This window comes from Dermacentor silvarum, chromosome 2 (genome assembly GCF_013339745.2).
Source record: "Dermacentor silvarum isolate Dsil-2018 chromosome 2, BIME_Dsil_1.4, whole genome shotgun sequence".
Lineage (NCBI taxonomy): Eukaryota > Metazoa > Arthropoda > Arachnida > Ixodida > Ixodidae > Dermacentor > Dermacentor silvarum.
In genome coordinates this window covers 9,706,208-9,712,631 of record NC_051155.1, presented here as the reverse complement: position 1 = coordinate 9,712,631, position 6,424 = coordinate 9,706,208, and positions in this window count along the sequence as shown.

Sequence of the window (6,424 nt, the reverse complement as noted above, 5' to 3'; positions counted from 1 at the left end):
GTTTGTTCGCCGTGCGTTCACTCCCCGTGAAAGCGCGCGCCCCTCGCACCCTTTCACTCGCACATACAGCGTTCGGCGGCGCGCGGCGATTGGCGCTGAGCCGTGCTCCCTCAAGGGCTGCAGAAGATAGCGCCAACCTTTCCCTTTCCCTCAAGAACCACTTATCGATCGCGGCGACGATTTCATCTCCATTGACGTCATACGGAACCTCACGGCGACGGCGACGCCGACGGCAGATATCTGCCTTTCAGTGTCCATATAATTGCTATCGCAATAAAAAGTGGTCGCAGTTTCACCTGAAAGGCGAAGCATCAATTGCGATAGCAAATTTGTAGAGAGCTATACGGAGTAATGATAGTAGCTTTATCAGCTGTATAAACTTGGACATGCAGCAGCACCGGCAACACGCAGAACTAATGTCGACGCCGTCGGCGTTTTGCCCGCGTTCGCACAAAATGCGTGCGGCGTTGCTGACTGTTGCCGGAGCTTCTGATATGGTGATGATAAGTGGTTCTTGAGGGAAAGGGAAAGGTTGGCGCTATCTTCTGCAGCCCTTGAGGGAGCACGGCTCAGCGCCAATTCTGATATAAACAGGCACTTGGTGCCGCAGCTAAAAGTCACCTCCCTTCCCTCCCCCCCCCGCCTTTCGCGCGTCGGAAGAAGGCGCGTTTGCTCTACATATATTAAGGTGATTGTAAAGGAGGAAAGAGACGCCTACTTCTGCAGCCCTTAAGGAAGTACGGCGCAGAACGCGCGTTTGTTCTCCGTAAGTGGTTCTTGAGGGAAAGGGAAAGGTTGGCGCTATCTTCTGCAGCCCTTGAGGGAGCACGGCTCAGCGCCAACGGGGAGGGGTAAGTGGGAGCGAAAGAAGGGATAGAGTGGAGACGCCATGGCTGGGCGAAGCAAAACCGGCAGGCATAGGCGGCACGTATCAGGCCGAGATGGAAGGCCTTGGCGTGCTGCAGAGTCTGCAGGGGTGTTGTGCCAGGCCGGTCAGGCCCGGGGTGGAGTGGGAGGCCGTGAGGCCTTCCCGCTTGTAGAAATGTCCTTAGAGGCGTGCGGAGAGCCCTGACGAGTCAAGGAACTCCACGACGCCTCGAAGTGCAGAAAGGTGGTGTCGGCCGGGGAAGAGGAGATCTTCCTCCTTGCCACAGGGGAGGCCCAGGCGGCGGAACTCCTGCAGGAGTGGGCCCCGCTGCTGGAGGTACGCCGGGCAGGCCAGCAGGAGATGTTCGATCGTCTCCGGCTCCCCGCAGGAGCTGCAGGCCGGGGACGTCGCTCGTCCCAGTCGGTAGCTGCGTGCTGCCGTCCAGCTGCAGCCGATGCGGAGCCGGAGAAGGAGCGAGGTCTCCCTGCGAGCCAGGCCTCGCTGGGGGAGTGGTCGTGGGGGGCATCCCAGTGCCACCCGTTTGTCTGGGTGGTGGGTCGCCAGGTGTCGCCGCAGCCTCAGTCCTGTGAAGTCGCCCTCCGTCACGGCCCGACTGAGGGGCACAGTGGTGTGGTGGGCGTCCTTCGCCAGGGTGTCGGCTGCCTCGTTGCCCGGGATCCCTACGTGGGCGGGGATCCAGTGCAGGGACACCGGGTGGCCTGCGTCCTGCAGCGCTGTCAGCCGGGTAGACAGCAGTGCGACTCCAAGGCTGGCGCTTTCTGGCCTCTGCAGGCCGAGGAGGGCTGCCCTGGAGTCGCAGAGGATGGCCGCTGGTACCCCAGGAAGCTCCTCAGAGAGTAGGTCGACGGCCAGGTGGAGGCCTGCCACCTCCGCTGCAGTCGAGCTGGCGTGTCTGGGCAGTCGACACTGCCTGCTCTTCTGCAGGGCTGGTGCCGTGCAGGCCGCCGTGGCAGAGCCGGTGTCCGGTACCACCGAACCGTCGACGTACACCAGGAGGTGGTCTCCGAGGGTCTCGTCCAGGAGGCAGGCGGCCGTCTGCTGCAGGGCGCAAGCGGGTGAGCGCCTCTTCGAAATCCCGGGCAGCTCCGTGGCGATGGGGACAGGAGGCCTCTGCGGTGGGGGCAGCTGTACTGCATTCGGCGGTGGGTTGCCAACCACCTCCTCGTAGAGGCGGCACAGCTGACCCATCCTTGAGGAAGGCCGGGACTGGAGGCGACGCAGCAGGCCTCTGCCATCAGGAGCATGGTGGAGGCGGTCGACGTGCCTCAGCCCCTGCTGCAGGAAGAGGAGCGACAGGGGCCATGCTCCAGCCTCCGCAAGGGTAGCGGCAATCTGGGAGCTCCGGGGGACGCCCAGGCAGAGTCGGATGGCCGCCCGGTGCTGCAGCTCCAACTTTTCGAGGCGGCGTGGCGGCAGCGCCACCAGCGGGAGGGCGTACCGCAGGCGTGATGTGGCCGCCGCCTCGTAGAGCCGCAGGGCCCACTTCACCGAGCAGCCCTCTCCATGAGCAAGGAGCTGCGACACGGCCTTGCGGACCCTGATGGTCTGGGTCTGCATGGCCCCGACTGCCGGTCGCCAGGTTAGCCGGTGGTCGATGCGCAGCCCAAGGTACGACACAGTCGTACTCCATGGGATGCGCACGCCTTCCAGCTGCAGCCGGGGAGCTGAGCGCCGTGCCGCTGCTCTCGGGTGGACGAGGAGGGCCACCGTCTTCCCCGTCGAAACCGAGAGTCCGATGCTTCCCAGGTAGGCGGCCGTGGTGTCCAGGGCTCTCTGGAGGGCCAGGCACACGTGGCGGCTTGACTGTGGCGGTCCCCGCACCCACAGGGCGATGTCATCCGCGTAGATGGAGCACTCCACCTTGTAGTGAGGGTCGGTCGGCAGTGCAGCAGGCAACCGGGCCAGGGCGAGGTTGAAGAGAAACGGGCTCACCACTGACCCTTGTGGTACGCCTGCTGCGACCGGACGGGGAGTGCTCCTTGCATGGCCCACGCGGACCCTGAGGGTGCGGTCGTTCAGGAACGATGACAGGAACCGCCGCAGGTTGCCGCCAATGCCCAGGAGGTCCAGAGCCTGCTGGACGACCGCATGTGGGAGGCCATCGAACGCCCCCTTGACGTCGATGAGGAGGAGCATGGCGAGGTCTCCGCTGGCCCTGGCGTCCTCCAGGGTGGAGACGACGTCTGCGATGGAGTCCGCAGTGCACCTTCGGCGCCGGAAGCCTGTCTGCTGGTCCGCGAGGAACCCGCAGGCGCGGGCCACCCATTCGAGCCGTGCCAGAGCAATGGCCTCCATCACCTTGCAGGCAGCGGAGGTGAGAGAGACCGGTCGGTATGAGGACAGCTCGTTAGCCGGCTTATTGCTCTTCAGAATGGGGGCCACGATGGCTGTGCGCCAGGCCTCCGGCACCTGTCCTGACCACCAGATGTTGTTGTAGCAGTCGAGCAGGCGTCGTTGCTCACTGGTGGCCAGGTTGCGGAGCATCTGGAGTGTCACTCCGTCTGCTCCCGGTGCACTGCGACGCTTGCCCCTCCTCAGGGCCATCTGCAGCTCGTGGAGAGTCAGTGGGTCCTGGCAGATGGCCGCGATCTGGCTGGTCGCCCACTCCGGATGCAGCTCCAGCAGGCAGGTAGGCGGATTGGCAGGGGGAAGTCCGACCGGCAGGATGGCCGCAGCGAGGGCAGCCGGGGGGGCGAAGTGGTCCGCTAGCAACTCCGCCAGGGCCGCCTCGCTGATGCCCAGCGAGATAGCCACCGCGAGGACGGGGTGGCGGTTGACCTTCCTGCCGGTCAGGGACTTTAGGAGGCGCCAGGCCAGGGGGCCCTTGGAGCGGTTCTCGATGGTGGCGCAGAGGCTCCCCCAGCTCTGGCTCCTTCTGCGCCTGGCCTGTCGTCTGCAGCGGGCATCCGCTCTCCTGTATTCGGTCCAGTGCTCTGCATTGCCCGTCCGGATTGCTCGGCGCTCCACGCGTCGCCTGGACGCACGGAGGTTGAGCAGGAGCAGATCCGGGGCAGGAGTATCGGGCAGAGCAGAGCACTGGACTGTGGCTGCCTGGGCGCACTCCATGATGGCACTCAGGAGGTCACAGCCATCTTCCAACTCACTGCAGCGCTTCCTGAACAGGGACCAGTCTGTGACGTGGTATGTTCGTGACCTCGGCCTTCTCCCACACCCGGGGGTGATCAAGATGGGGAAGTGATCAGATCCCCAAGTGTCGGGAGTTGTAGCCCAGTCATAGGAGCGCTGCTCGGTGGTGAGGGAGAGGTCGATGGCTGTGCTCACCCCACGGCGGACGTACGTGGGTCCTCCTTTGTTGAGTACCACCAGGCCTGCTCGGCTGATGGCGTTGCAGAGGTCCCTGCCTCGGCGGGTGCACCTGCGGCTGCCCCAGTCGGTGTGGTGGGCGTTGAAGTCACCGCACAGGACTGCATGTCCGCCGAGGCGTGCTGCAAGCCGCACCAGGCTGGAGGGGTCCCACTGTTGTCCAGGACGAACGTAGACGCTCGCCACAGTCGTGTCCTGTCTGTCAAGGCGTACCGTGACAGCACAGCACTCCATGGCGCCGCCTACGACGTCCGAGACTGGGGTCACCGAGTGGGCCAGGCTGCTGCGGACGTAGATGGCAGTCCTCGGCTTCCCCTTCTTGTGGGCACCCTGCAGGCAGGGAGCGTCCGTGCAGCTCTGCGTCGAGCAGGTGGTGGCGCCAGAGTAGCCCGTGTATCCCGGCAGCCGCAGGTCCTCGGCCACAGTGTACACCTCCTGCAGTGCGAGGACGTCGAAATCACACCGCAGGAGGTGCGCGCACAGCTCTGCATGCCGCCGCCGCAGTGAGTTGGTGTTCCATTGGAGAACACTCGGGCGGCGACGGCATTTCCCAGCTGTGGCTGGTGAGGGATCAGCCATGCTGGTTGACTGTGGTCGGGACTGCCACTGCCTGCAGGCAGATGGCTCGGAGGGGGCTCTCGGCAGGCAGCATCTCCCCGATGGCCTTCAGGGCGAGCTGCAGGCTGGCAATGATCTGGTCCCGAGGGTCCGGGCCAGGCATTGCCAGTGATGCTGGGGCTGTGGTGGGCTCGCTCCCAGGGGTGGCTGGCGGCTGGCGTCGCTGCTTCCGTGGGGCCGGTGTGGGTGGCCGTCCGGGGGGGGCTGCCTTCTGCTGGGGCGCCTGTGGGAGGCCGGCCAGTGCCTGTGCATAAGACAGGCCTTGCACAGGCGTTGAGGTGGCCTTGGCCCGCAGGTTCTCCTCCCGGACACCAGCGCGGACTGCCCGGCGGGAGAGGGGAGCAGGCGCTGTTGCCAAGATGGTGGCCACCCTGCGTTCCTCCTGCCACCTGGGGCAGGCAGGAGTATTTGCGGGGTGGTGGCCACCGCAGTTGCGGCAGTGGGCCGCGTTGGGGCAGCTGTCACCCTGCTCGTGAGACCTCCCACAATGACGGCAGCTGGATGGCGAGTCGCAGGAGGCAGCCACGTGCCCAAAGCGGCCACACTGCTGGCACTGCAGTGGACGCGGTCTGGACGGTCGCACCCTGAACCGGAGCTTGTAGAGGCTCACATGCTCAGGGGGGACCGGCCCCGCGAACCGGATGGTGATGGTGTTGGCCTCCCTGGTAGCAGCCAGCACTGGGACTCCCGACTCGATGGCCCCCAGCAGGTCCGCGTCTGCGGGGATGCCGTCGGCGCCGTGGACAAAACCAGTGCTCCTGCCTCGCTCGGCAGGCTGCCGGGCAGTCACCGGTATTCCCCGGAGCTCCGTGGTGGCCAGCAGCTCCTCCAAGCACCTCTGGGTGGTGGCGTCGGCGGCCACGATGTTGCGCCTGTGATTGACTCTCACAGCGGCAACACCTGGCCGCGCTGAGAGCACCGCCGCAAGAGAGAGGCGTGGTGCTCCTCTGAAAGTGCCACCCACCACAGATGGGCGGAAGAGGGCCGTGCCAATGACCGCGGGGTTCACCGGGATGGCAGCACTCACTGGTGCCCTTGCGCGGCGGCGATCGGCCTTGGACAGCACCAGCTGGAAGCCCTCAGCTGGTGGTGCATGGGTGGTTGGGGCCTCCTGTGCAGCAGCCTTTGCTGTGGGTGTGCCGGAGCCCTCCAGAGTGGGCGTCGAGGGCCGGAGGGGCAGCAGGGGGGGAAGCCTGTTTGGGTGCAGAGCTTTTCCCCGCCTTCTTCTGCTTCTTGTTTTTCCCCTCCTGCCTCGGTAGAGTGTGGTGGGGGGGATCCTTCAGGAACCTCGCCGCTGGGTGGGCGAGGCCGTGCTGCGTCGGACCGGCTGGGGCTCTGTCTGCTCGGGGATCGTGCGCGAGCCCCAACGGCACAGACTCGGGCGCGTCACGAGCATCCGCCGTAGCAGACGACGCAGGAGAGCTCGCGCCAGCCTCACCGGCAGCCGGAGGAGCGACCGTGTTGATGCGCGCGCCCTCCCTCGGTGAGAGCGCGAAGGAGGCAGCGGACGACTCGCCGGGCGTCCGAGGGGCGGCGCTGGTGGTCGAGAGGAGCAGGAGAGCCGGCGCAGCCGGCGGATCGGCGGGGGCGCCA